Source organism: Lissotriton vulgaris, chromosome 5 (assembly GCF_964263255.1).
Source record: "Lissotriton vulgaris chromosome 5, aLisVul1.2, whole genome shotgun sequence".
In the NCBI taxonomy this organism is placed as follows: domain Eukaryota; kingdom Metazoa; phylum Chordata; class Amphibia; order Caudata; family Salamandridae; genus Lissotriton; species Lissotriton vulgaris.
In genome coordinates, this window is record NC_141693.1 from 615,817,648 (window position 1) to 615,836,807 (window position 19,160).

The window sequence follows — 19,160 nt, forward strand, 5'->3', positions numbered from 1 at the left end:
TCTCAGTAACTCACCAATGACGAGGACCAATGCAGTGAGTGTCTACACCACAGAGGCACCAAGCTTCTCTCAGTTACTGACCAATGACAAGGCCTAATGCAGTGAGTTTCTACACCACAGAGGCAGCAAGCTTCTCTAAGTAACTGACCAATGACGAGGACCAATGCAGTGAGTGTCTACACCACAGAGGCAGCAAGCTTCTCTCAGTAACTGACCAATGACGAGGACCAATGCAGTGAGTGTCTACACCACAGAGGCAGCAAGCTTCTCTCAGTAACTGACCAATGACGAGGACCAATGCAGTGAGTGTCTACACCACAGAGGCAGCAAGCTTCTCTCAGTAACTGACCAACGACAAGGACCAATGCAGTGAGTGTCTACACCAAAGAGGCAGCAAGCTTCTCTCAGTAACTAACCAATGACGAGGACCAATGCAGTGAGTGTCTACACCATAGAGGCAGCAAGCTTCTCTCAGTAACTGACCAACGACAAGGACTAAATCAGTGAGCGTCTACACCACAGAGGCAGCAAGCTTCTCTCAGTAACTGACCAATGACGAGGACAATGCAGTGAGTGTCTACACCACAGATGCAGCAAGCTTCTCTCAGTAACTGACCAATGGCAAGGTCCAATACAGTGAGTTTGTACACCACAGAGGCAGCAAGCTTCTCTTAGTAACTGACCAATGACGAGGACCAATGTAGTGAGTGTCTACACCACAGCGGCTGCAAGCTTCTCTCAGTAACTGACCAATGACGAGGACCAATGCAGTGAGTGTCTACACCACAGAGGCAGCAAGCTTCTCTCAGTAACTGACCAATGGCATGCACCAATGCAGTGTGTCTACACCACAGAGGCAGCAAGCTTCTCTCAGTAACTGACCAACGACAAGGACCAATGCAGTGAGTCTCTACACCACAGAAGCAGCAAGCTTCTCTCAGTAACTGACCAATGGCAAAGCCCAATACAGTGAGTTTGTACACCACAGAGGCAGCAAGCTTCTCTCAGTAACTGACCAATGACGAGGACCAATGCAGTGAGTGTCTACACCACAGAGGCAGCAAGCTTCTCTCAGTAACTGACCAATGACGAGGACTAATGCAGTGAGTGTCTACACCACAGAGGCAGCAAGCTTCTCTCAGTAACTGACCAACGACAAGGACCAATGCAGTGAGTGTCTACACCACAGAGGCAGCAAGCTTCTCTCAGTAACTGACCAATGGCAAAGCCCAATACAGTGAGTTTGTACACCACAGAGGCAGCAAGCTTCTCTCAGTAACTGACCAATGACGAGGACCAATGCAGTGAGTGTCTACACCACAGAGGCAGCAAGCTTCTCTCAGTAACTGACCAATGACGAGGACTAATGCAGTGAGTGTCTACACCACAGAGGCAGCAAGCTTCTCTCAGTAACTGACCAACGACAAGGACCAATGCAGTGAGTGTCTACACCACAGAGGCAGCAGGCTTCTCTCAGTAACTGACCAATGACGAGGACCAATGCAGTGAGTGTCTACACCACAGAGGCAGCAAGCTTCTCTCAGTAACTGACCAATGACGAGGACCAAAGCAGTGAGTGTCTACACCACTGAGGCAGCAAGCTTCTCTCAGTAACTGACCAATGAGGTGGACCAATGCAGTGAGTGTCTACACCACTGAGGCAGCAAGCTTCTCTCAGTAACTGACCAATGAGGTTGACCAATGCAGTGAGTGTCTACACCACAGAGGCAGCAAGCTTCTCTCAGTAACTGACCAACGACAAGGACCAATGCAGTGAGTGTCTACACCACAGAGGCAGCAAGCTTCTCTCAGTAACTGACTAATGAGGTGGACCAATGCAGTGAGTGTCTACACCACTGAGGCAGCAAGCTTCTCTCAGTAACTGACCAATGAGGTTGACCAATGCAGTGAGTGCCTACACCACAGAGGCAGCAAGCTTCTCTCAGTAACTGACCAATGGCAAAGCCCAATACAGTGAGTTTGTACACCACAGAGGCAGCAAGCTTCTCTCAGTAACTGACCAATGACGAGGACCAATGCAGTGAGTGTCTACACCACAGAGGCAGCAAGCTTCTCTCAGTAACTGACCAATGACGAGGACTAATGCAGTGAGTGTCTACACCACAGAGGCAGCAAGCTTCTCTCAGTAACTGACCAATGAGGTTGACCAATGCAGTGAGTGTCTACACCACAGAGGCAGCAAGCTTCTCTCAGTAACTGACCAACGACAAGGACCAATGCAGTGAGTTTGTACACCACAGAGGCAGCAAGCTTCTCTCAGTAACTGACTAATGAGGTGGACCAATGCAGTGAGTGTCTACACCACTGAGGCAGCAAGCTTCTCTCAGTAACTGACCAATGAGGTTGACCAATGCAGTGAGTGTCTACACCACAGATGCAGCAAGCTTCTCTCAGTAACTGACCAATGGCAAGGTCCAATACAGTGAGTTTGTACACCACAGCGGCTGCAAGCTTCTCTCAGTAACTGACCAATGACGAGGACCAATGCAGTGAGTGTCTACACCACAGAGGCAGCAAGCTTCTCTCAGTAACTGACCAATGGCATGGACCAATGCAGTGTGTCTACACCACAGAGGCAGCAAGCTTCTCTCAGTAACTGACCAACGACAAGGACTAATGCAGTGAGTGTCTACACCACAGAGGCAGCAAGCTTCTCTCAGTAACTGACCAATGGCAAAGCCCAATACAGTGAGTTTGTACACCACAGAGGCAGCAAGCTTCTCTCAGTAACTGACCAATGACGAGGACCAATGCAGTGAGTGTCTACACCACAGAGGCAGCAAGCTTCTCTCAGTAACTGACCAATGAGGTGGACCAATGCAGTGAGTGTCTACACCACAGAGGCAGCAAGCTTCTCTCAGTAACTGACCAATGACGTGGACCAATGCAGTGAGTGTCTACACCACAGAGGCAGCAAGCTTCTCTCAGTAAATGACCAATGGCAAGGCCCAATACAGTGAGTTTGTACACCACAGAGGCAGCAAGCTTCTCTCAGTAACTGACCAACGACAAGGACCAATGCAGTGAGTGTCTACACCACAGATGCAGCAAGCTTCTCTCAGTAACTTACCAACGACAAGGACCAATACAGTGAGTTTGTACACCACAGAGGCAGCAAGCTTCTCTCAGTAACTGACCAATGACGAGGACCAATGCAGGGAGTGTCTACACCACAGATGCAGCAAGCTTCTCTCAGTAACTGACCAATGACGAGGACCAATGCAGTGAATGTCTACACCACAGAGGCAAGAAGCTTCTCTCAGTAACTGACCAATGACAAGGCCCAATACAGTCTGTTTGCAAGTTGTAAAAGGGAGCTTCTCTCACTCTTCAACGGGTGTTAAGGTCTAATCCAGTTTGCCTGTATGCCTCATAGGCAGGGAGTGGTCGTCTCTCCTTGACCGACTACTGTGAGTGCCTAATGCAGTGCCACAGCTCACTTCCTAGGAAGGAAGCACCTCATAGTTACTGACAAGTACCACAGTGTGTCTGCACACTTCAGCGGCAAGGACGTTCTCTTAGGAACGCCTGGTGTCGCGGCTTAATGCAACGCATCGCCCCATATGAGAGGCTGGGCGCAACTCTCAGTCAGCAATCACTGACAATACCTAATGCAGTGTGTCTGTGCCCCCCAGGGGGGAAGGGATGATATTGGCAAATTCATCTTCTCCCAATGCCATATCCCTAGACAAAATGCCCGCACACTTTCTAAGCAGAGGGTCTCTTACTCTAAGAAACACTACCGCCTAATGGAGTGTGCATGCAGATCTCAGAAGATGGAGCGTCTCTCACTAACCAACCAGCACACGGTCTAATGCAGTATGACGGCCCCTTCTATCACTAACAACCAATTACCTGCATCAGAGCCCAGTGTAATGTGCCTGCGCACCTTGGAGAGCGCGCGCAGGGAGCAAGTGCCACAAACAATAATGGAGGGATTAATCAGCCTATGAGATTCACAGTGACGCCACGTGCAACAGCGTCACCGAAAGTGATGTCAGTCCCTATCGTTTTCCTCACATAAAAGCAAATGGGAAGTGTTTACGGTCAAAGCGTTGATGCATTATTTGCTACGTGTGACAATATACACATGTGTACGGTAAATGTTCGCATCTAAACCAAGCAACATGTGCATCTACTGCTTGTTTGCGAACGCAAGCATTTATTTTTTTACACAATAAGCAAGCAGGGCTGGCTTTAGCACTGGTCGCGCCTGGTGCGACAATCTTTTTTGGCGCCCATCCATGACCTGCTCTTCGGATTCCCTCACTAGTGCCTGGCAAAAGTGCCCCTCATCTCTCTATAACGCCTCTCTCACACTGCACATTCATTTAATTTGTTTTAAAGCACTGGTAAAGGCTAGCTTTACTAATCCACTCAGCTATCCACATGAAATATACAGATCTGTTCTTTGCAGCAGGCATAATAACCCTATGAGGTACTTTATGACAAGTCAAAACTGCCTCTAGACAAAACTCCATCTCAGTCTAGCAGGAACATTAATAATCACATTATCTCGACATTTTTATTGCTGCCTGAAAGCTGGATGCACAAGGAATTCTTCTGCAGCTGGTGATTTTAAATTCGAAGTTATTACTAAATACCCCTCCCTCCCTCCGCCGCCCAGGTCAGCCCACTGCAGCCCCGGGTCACAAACCCCTGAACCCGGCCCTGTAAACAAGTTCGCACTAAAGCACACATGCCAACCTTTTAGGACAGGGAGGTGGGAGATTTAAAATAAAAAAAACAGGAGAATGAAAATTCCCCATTGACTTCTATTGTAGAAAATGTAATTTCAGACGGGAGACAGCTAACATAAAGCCATTTTTGGCTTGAAAAATCTGTCATCTCCCGCCGGTAGGGGGTCTATTGGCATGTATGCTAAAGCATAATCCGAATATTTATTAACAATTACTCATTTGCATAGTATGAAATAAATAACAAAACGGTAGAACTAGTGTGTGAATAAATAAAACATGGTGAATGCAGATACTAATCCGCTCTTAACATTGTCTTTCACATGTGAAATTAATGAAGCTGGAATAGGGGATGGCATGGAGTTAAAGGCAACTGTTTGTGATATAATAAAAATGTTAGGGTGCATGAGGTTTCCGATCGTGTATGTTTTATCGCCTGAGTGCATGTGCAGTTTGCAAAAACAGCGCATTAATGTAAATGTGAAAAGTTATTTTTGATTTGAATAGTACTTTTTGTATTTTTATAAATCGCGTATATGTTCAACATATCAATGTGTAATGGAGTTTAGATAAGGCTTAAAGTGACAACATATTTTAACAGACTGCGGAAGTTGGTAGCTGCTTTTTTTTAAACTACATTTAAGAAAGTAAATAAAACGTGATTAGCCTGTTCTGATTGAGTTGACTGTTTGCTGTTAATGCCTTTATGGCCTGCATTCGAGCTCGGTTAAGGGGCGAAAGGGTTGTCATGAATAATTGCAGCATTTGCCTACTGCTTGCTTCAAACTCCTGATGGGAACCAAAAATAACGTTCTTGAATGCCATTCTAACACACGAAGAGGATCCTGCCAGTCGGTTGAAGGGTTAAAGTCCCCTGGCGCCAAGTCATAGTGCATATGTTGCCAGCCAGACACTGCAAATGTGAGCAGATGTGGTGGTGAGGCACGAAGTGGCACTGCGAACACTGCCCAGCCTCCTTAGATGTCCGACTAAGATGAGCGGGTGTCCCTCTTGAAAAAATAGTGGAAGACAAACAGAGGGAGACATTCAGGGGCGTAGCTAGAGCTTGTGGTGCCTGGGGCTATCCCTCAGATTGCCGCTCCTTGGGGGGAGCGGGGGAGGACGGCGAGCACTAGAAAGATGTCCGAGAGACACATAGTATTGCCGCTAATAGTTACCTCGATCATGCAAGTTACATGCACATACATGACGCTGTCACGCTGTCAAAGGCTACACACACCAATTCTACTGTTCACCCACTCACACTTGTTCACTCCCTCAATCATACATTCTCATCTAACTACCCTTCCACTCATTCACCTAATTCACATTGCCATTCCCACTCACTGTTATATTTTCAGTCATTAAAATAGGTTATTGAAGACAGCAGGTTGAATTTCAGTCAACTCATGGTGTTTTAACAAGGTTTTGTCCATCCACCTTATCATTCTCACAGTCATCCACCCAGTTACTCACTCAGCTACTCAGTTAAGATCATTCCCCTACCTACCCACATCCAACAATTATTTCACTTTCTCCCACCTTACATCATTCACTTACTCACTCATATTTACCCATCCATATCAAGCTTCCTATGGTTATCCAACCAATTCATATAACCAGTCGTCAAATTTACCTACCCACACAGTCAACCCCCACATTCAGTTACTCACCCATTCACACTCTCATACACCAAACATCACCCATTGAGTAACTAACAATTTCATTAATAAAAAGCTACACTAAGTGGCATTGTTAGTGCCTGTTTTATTCTCCCTGCAGATTACATCTAGCAATGTCCACTGCCACAACATTAAGCACATTTGATCTGCAAATGAGATAAAAGAACCATAGGTAGTTTTGTACTGACCCCATTTGTGCTGCAGAGAAGACAGCACAGCAGTTAGAAAGGAATAGATTTTGACGTTTTTCTCCAGCTTATTTGGGAGAGAGGGGTGGGGGAGAGTGAGCAGACCATGAATCCAATAGAGTGTGAAAAAGGCCACTTTAATGGAACAGGTGCACATTTACAAAAACACAAAACCTCGGCAACAGCCTAACAATCTAAAACCATACCAACTTTGTTTGTATATTTTCAAATCCCCAAACCCCACCCCCGCCCCTCACCCTCCATCACACCCGCCCCCACCCGTACATACCCAAACACATAATAACCATACCAAAACCCCAACAACATTATAACATCACATTACCCAAATCAGAATTACAAACCCCAAATACAAACCAAACTTATCCAGATCCCCCAACCCATATCTCTGAACACCACCTCAACCTGTACAAAATTCCCCCAACAAACTCCAACTTCACAACTAACGGGTCCAATCCTGGCCCAAAAACTGACAATTCCAGAATAAACCGCCACGCACCTGTCCCAAGCGACAAAATTAACACAGCAAAAAACCCCTATGTCCACCTGTTACAACCAGCCGCCAAATAAATAATAAATGAAAGAAAAAGTAGAAAGAATTAAGAGCCCAGAAAATAAGGGAGGGAGGGAGAGACAAAAACTAGCTGAGGAAACAACCGGCCACCAGGTCACCTAAGCCCAAAATGTTGCCCGGAAAAAGGAGCCCCGCCCATTTATAGGCTGGGTTCCGAATACAACCAAAAATAGCCCAAAAGAAGCCCAAATGGAAGCTGCTAGAAGAAAGACCCCACCCAGATCTCCCAAACCGCCCGGGGGAGGAGACCTCCCAGGGGTCGGCTGCCCTCCCCCAAGCCCCCCTTGGGAGAGAGGGGTGGGGGAGAGTGAGCAGACCATGAAACCAATAGAGTGTGAAAAAGGCCGCTTTAATGGAACAGGTGCACATTTACAAAAACACAAAACCTCGGCAACAGCCTAACAATCTAAAACCATACCAACTTTGTTTGTATATTTTCAAATCCCCAAACCCCGCCCCCGCCCCTCACCCTCCATCACACCCGTCCCCACCCGTACATACCCAAACACATAATAACCATACCAAAACCCCAACAACATTATAACATCACATTACCCAAATCATAATTGCAAACCCCAAATACAAACCAAACTTATCCAGATCCCCCAACCCATATCTCTGAACACCACCTCAACCTGTACAAAATTCCCCCAACAAACTCCAACTTCACAACTAACGGGTCCAATCCTGGCCCAAAAACTGACAATTCCAGAATAAACCGCCACCCAGAAAGCAGTGGGGAGAAAGACCGAGAGGGGAAATATCCCCACCTTTCTGCCCCCCAACCAGAAACTGCAAAAACGGGGGAAAACACAGGGGGGGGAAGGAAAACACAGCAGAAACACTAACCAACGTACTATTCACCTAAAAAATGCTGAACCGTCAAACAACGAGACAAAACCTCGCACAACTCAAGGAGGTACAAATCCATCCCCATCCTGGACAAATGAACTCCATCCCCCTTAAAAAATTCCACCGCATCATACTTAATATCGCTGTGCACAATACGCCCAAAACCCAGGTCCCTACAAAACCTAGAAACTTCCATATTAAGTTTCCTACGGGATTTATCGATTGCCTTCGGCTTCACAGCGTTCCTCCAGACTCTCCTGGGAACTAACTCAGTCCACAAAACATGACACCCTGACCACTGCTGGTGAAGCAAAGAAAGATCTTTCTTCATCGCCCGAAGGAGAACCACGCCCTTCACCAAACCCAAATCGTTCTCACCCAAATGGAGAACCAACACATCTGGACAAACCCCACCTACCATCCAGGAATTGAGGGCAGGGATCAATTCTTTCCATAACATACCCCCTTTACCCTTCCAAACAATGTTAAATAAGCGGTCATTAAATCCTAACATTGCTCCAAAATAACTCTGGCGAGCTTGAACTTGCGCCCGTTTAATGAACGAATGGCCCACGATCCACACGGTTAGAAATTCAGCGCGAGGACCAGCCACGGAACCTGAAAAAGAAAACAGTATCAGACAGGCAAAACAGAGGAAGTCCCAAGCGCTCCACTAGATTCACTTCTAACATAGCGCTGAAAGCAGTTTGAAGTCCAGCGCCCCAAACCCATGATATCTTCCCTCGGGTACACAGTCAAAATATCGAATTTTTTATTTCGACTTACACTTATATCGAGTTGCTAATATCGATGGGACAGAATATCGATGTCCAGAATATCGATGGCCAGAATATCGACCCTAAGGTAAGTAATATCGAAATTACTTATATCGATAGCATATATATCGATGTAAGTAATTTCGATTTACTAATATGTGTTAGAAATTTTAGTTAAGTATTCAAATTAATTGTTATAATATGTGTTTAATATGTTTTTATAAATAAAAAATATATAAAAGTAAATAATATGTTTTACTACCAGAGCGGGTTGTGGGTTTATAGGGGAATAGGGTGGGAAGTAATTTATTTGTAATTAAATAATTATTTTTTAATGATTAATTTATTTTGCTATTAAATATTAATTGGCAATGAATTATTTTAATTGATTAATTGAATAATTAATTGATAATTTATGTATATTTTTAACTAAATTATATGTTTTACTACTGGAGCGGGTTGTGGGTTTATAGGGGAATAGGGTGGGAAGTAATTTATTTGTAATAAAATAATTATTTTTTAATGATTAATTTATTTTGCTATTAAATATTAATTGGCAATGAATTATTTTAATTGATTAATTGAATAATTAATTGATAATTTATGTATATTTTTAACTAAATTATATGTTTTACTACTGGAGCAGGTTGTGGGTTTATAGCGGAATAGGGTGGCAAGTAATTTAATTGTAATATTAATTAATTTTGGGTAAAGGAGTATTTTTGGGGTTCAGGGTCAGTTTTCAGTTTTTGGGTAAAGGGGTATTTTTAGGGTTCAGGGTCCGTTTTTAGTTTTTGGGTAAAGGGGTATTTTTAGGGCTCAGGGTCAGTTTTCAGTTCTTGGGTAAAGGGGTATTTTTTGGGTTCAGGGTCAGTTTTCAGTTTTTGGGTAAAGGGGCATTTTTAGGGTTCAGGGTCAGTTTTCAGTTTTTGGGTAAAGGGGTATTTTTAGGGTTCAGGGTCAGTTTTCAGTTTTTGGGTAAAGGGGTATTTTTAGGGTTCAGGGTCAGTTTTCAGTTTTTGGGTAAAGGGGTATTTTTAGGGTTCAGGGTCAGTTTTCAGTTTTTGGGTAAAGGGGGATTTTTAGGGTTCAGGGTCAGTTTTCAGTTCTTGGGTAAAGGGGTATTTTTTGGGTTCAGGGTCAGTTTTCAGTTTTTGGGTAAAGGGGTATTTTGTAGGGTTCAGGGTCAGTTTTAGGTTTTTGGGTAAAGGGGTATTTTTTAGGGTTCAGGGTCAGTTTTAGGTTTTTGGGTAAAGGGGTATTTTTAGGGTTCAGGGTCAGTTTTCCCTACTGTTGCACCCACTGGAGTGGGAATAGTAATTATTGTCAAGTAAGTATATATTATATATGATTTTTATTTTTTTTTTTTATTAAATATGTATTATTATTTTTTTACCATTATTACATATATTTAAATATGTTTAAGTAATTAATAAGTATTATTTACAGTATTTTTTATGTTATTTTAAATCCAAAAAAAATCGATATATTTGACAACGATATTTTTGACATCGATATTATTTTTTCGATATTTTGGTACTTACCATGTTGTACATAGGGTGTCGATATTTTTGCTATCGATATAATTACGCCGATATCTGTGTAGGTCGAAATTCTGTCTGTCGAAATTCTGTCATAGATCCCTTCCCTCGACCAACCCCTGTTAAAAGCCTCAGTGGCCGCCCCAATCCTAAATGAGTGTGTACCATACAGAGTATCATCTAGGCCAAGATGACGCAGCGCTTTTCGCAGAACCATGCGCAATTGATAGTTGGAAACCAAGGAACCATTCATATGACGAAATACCAGATGTTTCAAAACCCCACCCGACAGCTCCTTCCAGCAATGAGCCCATCGCAATGGGCACGTCTCCGGAGGGGAAACTGCCTCCAACCAAACCCCTTTGCCGGAGCTCCTCTGATCGGTCTTCGAATGAGAGAGCCAAACATGGACTCCCCGAACCGACAACTGAACCTCCCCCCACAAGAGACCTCGCGAAACTTTATTTCCCAACAGCTCAGCACCCGAAACGCACCAAAAAACATCCACACCATCAATGTGGCAAAAAGACAAGCTTCCACTCGATCTGTACATACCACCGGCAACACAGAAATAACATTAAACAGTTTCTGCCAGGATAAAGGGGACCGAAGGGCCCGAACACAGCCCGCTCCCGGGACCACCCTTCTAACATTCTCCTACCCAACTCCCCAGCCGACGGAGCATATCCCCATAACAACTTTCCCATGAAAGAAACACCTGCCAACTTGCCAGCAATGGTAACTCTGGTCAAACCCTTGTCCATGAGATGCAAAATGAACTGAACCACATCTTCAGACCTCTGCCAAGGAAACTGTCTCTTACAAGCTCCCGATGTCAAAAACTCATTCCAGGCCAACTCATACGCCATTTTAGTGGAAGGGGCCAGGGAACCTAAAACCAATTGAACAACCCTGTGTTGCCTACCGTCCACAGATGCTCCGGCATGGGAGTCGGCTCCTCGTCTGCCTCCAAAGCAAGCCCACGGAATCTCTCCCACTGTGAACGAGACAAAGCATCCGCAATGTCATTGTCCACTCCAGGAACATGTAGGGCCCAAAAACAAATATCAAACTGCAGACATCCCAGCACAAACACTCGAAGGAGTTTAAGGATTTGAGGGTCCCTGGCAGTAGGCATGGGCGGAAAATCCGTTCCGCTCGCGGATTTTGCGGATTTTCGGGAAATCCGCAATCCGCGAGATTTGCGAATTTCCTGCAAAATCCGCAAATCCGCGAGCAGCGGATTTTGCTCGCACTGCTCGCACTGTTCGCGTGAGTTCGCGCCCCGCGAATAAGTGCGAAATTGCAGAAATACGATCTAAGCAAAACTGAAAGTAACTACTTACCAGGTTCAAAAGTTCAGGCACATCATTAGTAGCCATTTCCTGTAGTGCTTCCTGAGGGGCCCCTCCAGAGTTCAGTTGCCAGTTGCAACTATTATGTGACCCTGCTCTGAACCTCAGAATAGTTACACATATGCCACAAAGGTCCTGAATTACAGCTAAGGGAGACAAGCAGGAGCCAGGCTGGAAGTTCAAATCCATTAATCAGCCCCTAATTCATTATTGTCAGTTGGGGCAGGGCAGGTGTTGTAACTAATTTTGCAACAATGAAAGCACTTAGCAAGTGCAAAAGATCACTAATCAGGGCGCACTAAGGAAGCAGGTGCCAGCTAAAAAAATATTCTGTGACACATTAATCAGCCCCAAATTAATTCAGGTCACTTGAGGCAGGGAAGGTGTGCTTTGCTTTGCCGAAAATAATGTACACTGGACAACCAGAGGGTGTGGTGATGAAACAGAGGGTGGCATGGGTGGGCCAGAGGGTGGCATGAGTAGTCAGAGAGTGGCAGTGGTGACAGAGAGTGGCAGTGATGAAGAAGAGTGTCCCAAACAGGTTGGACACGTAGAAACAACAAGTTCGCAAAACTTGCGACCCGACAGGTAAGTTCGCAAATTGCGAAATTGTAAAAACCCTCGCGAACTGGCAGAAACACGGGCGAACACAAAAAAAAAAAAAATCCGCAAATTCGCGGGAATTCGCGGATTTTGCGGATTGCGAATCCGCAAATCCGCAAAATTCGCGAACGCGAGATCCGCAAAATTCGCTCATGCTTACCTGGCAGACTGTTTATTGATCACTTGGACCACAGCCATATTGTCAATTCGAAAAAGCACCTTTTTGTGGGCCAAATTCCGACCCCACAATGTAACAGCCACCACAACAGGGAACAATTCCAAGAAGGCAATGCTCCTGCCTCCATTCTTCCAAGGCTCCGGCCATTGTTGAGCACACCATTTTCCCTGCCAGTATAAGCCAAAACCCTCACTGCCCGCTGCGTCAGAAAAAATTTGCACATCCCACCACCAGTCCACCTCTCGACATAAAGGCACACCATTGAAAGAATGTAAGAAAGTGATCCACATACGCAGATCCTCCTTGACCCCCGCTGACAGGCGCACTCGATGATGTGGCAAGTAATGACCAGACAGAGCTCTACCCAACCTCCTGCAGAAAGTCCTGCCCGCCCTGACCACCCTACATGCAAAGTTAAGGTGACCCAGCAAAACTTGAATCTCCCTCACCAAAACCTTCTCTTTACACAACATTGCACCCACCAAATCCAGCATTTTCTGTTTCTTTTCAATAGGGAGACGAGCCTGCATCAACTGCGAGTCAAGTTCAATTCCTAAAAAAGACATGGTCGCGCAAGGACCCATGGTCTTTTCAGGAGCCAGTGGTACACCCAAATGATTCATCAGTGACTGAAACGTTGTCAGAGCATTTTGGCAGTCCAACGAATCCGCTGCACCCACAAAAAAGAAGTCATCCAAGTAGTGCGTGACCAACTCATGTCCACTTCGTTGAGTAAAGAACCATTGCAGAAACGTACTGAAGGTTTCAAACAATGCACATGACATAGAGCAACCCATTGGCAATGCTTTGTCCACGTACCATTTACCAAGGAAATGGATACCCAGAAGACTCCAGTCCTCAGGATGGACTGGAAGCAGTCGAAATGCAGATTTAATATCGCATTTTGCCATTAAAGCAGCCGGGCCAGCAGTGACCACCAGTTGCATAGCCACATCATCCGAAGAGTAAGACACAGAGGCAGCGTCATTGTCAATAAAGTCATTCACCGACTCACCCTCTGGCCAGGACAAATGTTGGATGAGCCAAAACTGCCCAGGCTCCTTCTTGGGGACCACTCCAATAGGGGACACAATCAGATTCACCAAAGGCCAATCATCAAAAGGACCTGCCATCTTGCCCTCACACACTTCTTTGTCCAACTTCGCTTGCACTATACCAGGATGCTCGCTTGCCGACTTCAAGTTCTTAGACCAACGTCTCAAACGAGGACCCTCGTAACCCAAACGAAAATATATTAAAAACCAGATAACAGAAAAGACCGCAGCTCCGCGGGGACGTAGTCCCGTAAAGCGGCAGCCAAATTAACGACATTAACCGGTGTACGAGCCTTTGGGCCCAGAACCGGCTGATGATTTCCCTCCCCTGGGAGCTGGGGATGGCTGTGGCGCAACATACGCTCCCGACCCCTGCTGTGAACCCTGTGGACCTCCGGAAGGCCTAGGACCCCAACATCTTGACAAAGGGTGATTTTTCCTGCCACATTGGGAACATTCGTGGCGGAACCTGCAGTATTCTCTATTACACACCCCTTTGTTGAAATCCCAACACATGCCTGCACTTGACTGCGCGGTTGAACTGGCTCCCACCCCTCCCCGGGTGGGCCGCGCCTGAAAGGGGCGATAAACTAAAGGAAAACCACTAGCTGTAAAAATAGTTCTACCACTAGCAGACGAACCCATGGTATGCTGCCAAAGGTCAGTGTCCAACTCCCCCCATTTTGCCTCTGGGTCCCAAGCCATGCGCGCCCTAAACTCCTCGTCATATTGTGCCCATGCAAAATCAGTTCTGGTTATTTGCGCTTTCCGAATAACATCCATATATTTGAATAAGGAAACACAGCGCTCCGGGAACTTCTCACAATAGACGCTGGCATATATTAAAAAGGCCGCCGTCCAGTTTTCAATATTTAACGGAACTTTAGGGCGCTTGGCCAACTCATATTCCTCTTCCTTCGAGCCTTCCTTGGCCCGAACCTCCCTGTGCAACAATTTCAGCAGTTCCACATACTCACCATTCCATATTCGTTCCTTAGTGCTGAGCATTAGATGAGCCCCCAAGGGCTTAGTAACCCCCATATATGGCAACTTTATAATTTTCAGCTCTTTACTGTGCAAAACATTTTTAGAAGTGCCCAAACCAACTGTGGAAGTACCACTATCCACTTTAGAGCTTGTTCCTGTATCCTCATCGTTTGTACCCACACCTTGGTCTTTTACCATACGACCTTTGTACAATTTACCGTCATGTTCACCAGAGACCAAGTCCACACCAATCCCAATAGACACCATTTTAGGTTGCACAGAATGTACCACATTCTCACCTGAGCGCAATAAAGGAGGCTGACTTGGCCCCATCCTCCATGCCGTACGAGAACCATCATCCGCCCTCCGAGGAGCCCTCACCGAGGGGCCGAGCACTCGTGGTCTGGACGACTCTGCATGACTCCGCACCACCGGTGCCTGTAACACACTGTGAGAAACATTTGAATGCCCCCCCCAGACACCACTTCCCGCACTTCGCCCTCCTCAGGGCTCTCCTCGTCATAGTCCAGAATTAAAGACTCCTCTAACTGGGAAGGAGCAGGTATAACCACCGTACTCTGAACCTTTTCAACCGTTTGACACTACTTACAACCTCCTGATCACCTGGAAAAAACAATGCAGAATCATGAAGAACATGAGGCACAAGAGAAGTCGTGCATGACCTGCTCTCATGAAAGGCGCTGGAATCCCTCGATGAGGCTGGTAAGGTCGCGCTTGACCTGCTTAATCTGCCTATGTTAAATTCCCTCGTTGGGGCCATCGAGGTCGTGCTGAACCTGCGTGCGATGGCCACGGCGGGATCCCTCGCTGGTTTGGGACGTGCCGCGCAAGGCTCCACCCGCACTTCCCCTTGGCGTGACTGGGCTGCCTGCCGCCCTGCCAAGTCAGCTGCTCCCGGGCGAACTCCAACCTGCAAAGAAAAAGGCCGGACTGATGTGCCGGGTCCCTTACTACATACAACACTAGGAACCGAGGACAAATCACCTACCATTCTACCAAAACCCTGACCAGTCTCCCGAAAAACTACTGAACCAACCACACCTTTCCTTTTAAAGCAGCGCTTAGCCTAGGGGGAGAAGGTGAAGGACCACATACTTCTTCATCAGAACTAACATCTAACAAGGCCTGAATAAACTCCGAAGAAGGGCCCTGAACCGTGGGACCCTGAACCCTCGACTCCCCCAAGGCACCCAATGCTCTATCCCTCCTACCCACGTGCAAACCTGGAAACTGTAGCTCACCGGACACAGCAGGAAAAGAACCAACATTAGCACATCCTTGCCAAAAAGCGGCGTCCCCGTGCCCCTCCCCCCAAGAAGGCAAACCCTCTGAAGCTCCCAAAGAACGAAACCTCGCTACAGAGTGACCCACACCAAAAGAATCCCCCGCAGGAAACGACCCTTCCCCACGTCCGGCACCCTCCAAACCCCCCATCTGGGCCCCCTCACCCTCACCCAAAGAACCACTGCAAACCGAAACTACTTCCCCCCTATTAGAAACAGTAGGGGAAAACAATAAAGGGCTAACTTGACCCCCATCTGACGCACCACTCACAACAAAACCAGACAAATCAGCAAAGGCAGAGGCAGTCGGCAAAGACAAATGCTGTGAGATAGGAGGATTACACACAATGTCATTTGCAACCGCCACCGGCGCTGAAAAATCAGTCTGCCGGATATCACTCTGAGGAGCGACCACTTCAGACACAATATGAACCTGACCGCCCTGTAACGGTCGCGGCGCTACTGCCTCGTGATCCAAAATGGCCTCCGCCCCTCCTCCGCTAGTGACGTCAGTAACCGCCACCGCGGAGGCCGATGCAGCGCGGCGCGTGCAACCACGCTGTCTAGAAGCACGACGGCCTCGCAAAACAGGAGCAGAGGCCGCCCTGTCGCGCATAGCGACCGCTGATACCTCACCCGACACCGTCTGAAATTCACCCACCAAGCCCGCTCCACCCACAGAAAGACCCAGACCACTCGACGGGTCAGAGGACCCTGAGTCACTCCCACGGCGTGACCTCGCACCCGCTCTCCTAGTTCTAGAGCGGCCCCTTTCACTTACCCCATCCTGCAGCCGACGTTTAGGGGAAAAACACACTGCCACCGCAGCCGACACCCTCGCCAATGCCTCCCGCTGGGGACGTGGGGGCTCGGCCTGCTCCCGGTCGCCTATCACCAGGTCCAAACGACCCGCCTCGCTGAGAAGACGGATAGCTTCCAGCACACGATAATCCTCACCAGCCATAATAACAAATAGAAAATCACTACAAAAAAGTAGAGACGAAGAACTACCAAGAACTCTGACAAAAACTAGCTGAAGAAACAACCGGCCACCAGGTCACCTAAGCCCAAAATGGTGCCCGGAAAAAGGAGCCCTGCCCATTTATAGGCTGGGCTCCGAATACAACCAAAAATAGCCCAAAAGAAGCCCAAATTGAAGCTGCTAGAAGAAAGACCCCACCCAGATCTCCCAAACCGCCCGGGGGAGGAGACCTCCCAGGGGTCGGCTGCCCTCCCCCAAGCCCCCCTTGTGGAGTTTTTTTGAAGGAGCTGCTGATCCGGTCATTTTACCTGAAAACTTAACGTTTCCTCACACTCATCAGGATTTCTTTTTTACAGTTTTTAACTTTTATTTAGTAGGAGCTTGACCCAAAGGGGTTTTATGGCCCTTTACATGAGCGCCAGTTATGTTACACAAGCACATTTGTGTTTTTTTTTTTTAGGCAGGGTTGACTAAGTGATTAGCCCAGAATCATAGAATGTTAATTAAGCTGGCCCCATGACCCTAACTAGGCTCTCCAGTTCCACAGTCTTTACATCACACTTTTATTAATATTGCCAAAATGTACAGCTTTTTGTGTGGCGCGGTATAAAGATGAAAAAAGGTTTCCAGCCTGGTAAACTTCACTATACCAAGACGTCCAGAATGCAGGTTTGGACATTTCTCACCTCAGACAAACCTGTTCTACTTAGTGAGGCGCATTCCTACCTGTAAAATAATGTTTCCAGTGCCTTTCCTGCTTCATAAGTGAAACTGAACTCCCCTCAATGTGCTGTGATTCTTGCACTGTCTGTCCCGCTGTATGTTCCGTTTCTTTATGTGACGCAGCTCCCACGTTTATTTGCCTCCATTATTTATGGTGTTCAGGCAGCTCGCAGTACAGTATCGGATGAATTCTCAAATATGCAGCACTGCCACTAAATATGAAAGAGCACGTCCTGGGATGTCCGTAAAGAAACACAATAACTCAAGCCTAAGTTGACGCCACAGACTGACGTAATAGCTTTGTCTGTGACACCTTTCGCATGCTTCCTAAACCCACCCTTTCACAGTTCGTCACAGGGTGAGGTGTGGTCTGTGAACCTCGCTAGCTCCACCTCACCCAGTGGCGGGATACTGAAGGGTGGGGTAGCTAGTATTGAGTGGCATTCAGGTGCATACACGCGTTGCATGCCACTCGAGTCCGCAGCGCAGACACATTTAGACTGGGCCGCGGGTGGCCGCGGCACTGGAGGTCTGTTGCTGCCGCGGCAGCCTTTAAAATTTATTTGTCGACAACTGTGTTCATTCCAAATAAATTGTAAGTTGCTGCGGCCGCAACGGAGTCCCTCATCTTCATTGCTTGATTTTGCTTGCGAGAAAGTGTCACTCGTATTTATTGAAATGTCACTCGAAATTACACTGAAATTATGAAAATGTCACACATAGCATTCTGACGCCTTGGCAGCTATGGATAGATAAGGAGCTACAGTATAACAATTACTTACCCAGCATTATCTCGCACATTCCCTGTACCCCCAGGTTGTAATTATGCCCAGTAAAAGAACTGTGTTCCCAGAAGCACCTCACACGTACCTTGTTCTCCTGGGCACAGTCAGTCAAGCAGTACAGTTTGTAGTGAAAGCTGCGATCCCAGCAGTGCCTCACACATAGCTTGTACTCTTGGGCAGCTTCCTCTACAGGAACGATGGTGTGAGCCCGGTGGTCCCTGGACCGGTCACACACCACACAGATGGGCTCCTGGTCATCCTCACAGAAGAGCTGCAGCCGCTGCTGGTGTTTCTCGCACACGTTCTCCTGCAACTTCAGGGACGGGAGTTGAATTTTTAGCATTTCCACAAGGTTTCCCAGCTGCCTGTTAGGCCGGAAGCTTGACTCCGATGTGGCCCTGAATTTGGGACAGGCGAAGTCTGTGTTTATCCCCTGCCAGCACTGTGAGATGCAGGACTTGCAGAAGTTGTGCATGCAGTCTATGATCACCGGATTCTTGAAATCTTCCAAACAAATCGAACAAGTGACTTCGTCCTCCAGATTCTGAGACTGGGCTGTCGCCGCCATGATGCAGGAAACAGACTAGTTTAGTTTCTGCTGCTTATAAAGTGAAAGTCCTCTGCATCCGGCGCAGCCGCCTCAAAAATTGTGCCGCCCGGGGCGGACCACCCCCCCCCCCCGCACCCCCTAGCTACGCCGGTGGAGACAATTCACTTATGAACGGAGAGAGGAGTGGCCTAACGGCTAGAGCGGTTGACCTCGAATCTGGGGACCTCGAATCTGGGGAACTGGGTTGGAGACTCGGCAAATACTGGGGAACTGGGTTCGAGTCTGGGCT

General features: G+C 47.1%; 1 pseudogene; it reads right to left on the reverse strand.

Moving 5' to 3' along the window:
• Positions 1–8,617: 8,617 nt before the first annotated feature.
• LOC147711319 (E3 ubiquitin-protein ligase TRIM39 pseudogene) lies at positions 8,618–18,889 on the reverse strand (annotated as a pseudogene).
• Between the last annotated feature and the right edge of the window lie 271 nt (positions 18,890–19,160).